We start from the raw sequence: 285 nt of genomic DNA on the forward strand, positions 1-285 counted from the left end.
TTCTTTCTTTCTTTCTTTCTTTCTTTCTTTCTTTCTTTCTTTCTTTCTTTCTTTCTTTCTCTTTCTGTCACCCAGGCTGGATAGGCGACACCCATGGCAGTGGTGCCATCTCGACTCACTGCAACCTCCACCTCCCGGGTTCAAGCGATTCTCCTGCCTCAGCCTCCTGAATAGCTGGGAATACAGGCGTCCGCCACCACACCCGGCTAATTTTTTGTATTTTTAGTAGAGATGGGTTTTCTATGTTGGCCAGGCTGGTCTCAAAGTGCTGACCTCAGGTGATCC

Source organism: Piliocolobus tephrosceles, chromosome 6, assembly GCF_002776525.5.
Source record: "Piliocolobus tephrosceles isolate RC106 chromosome 6, ASM277652v3, whole genome shotgun sequence".
In the NCBI taxonomy this organism is placed as follows: Eukaryota; Metazoa; Chordata; class Mammalia; order Primates; family Cercopithecidae; genus Piliocolobus; species Piliocolobus tephrosceles.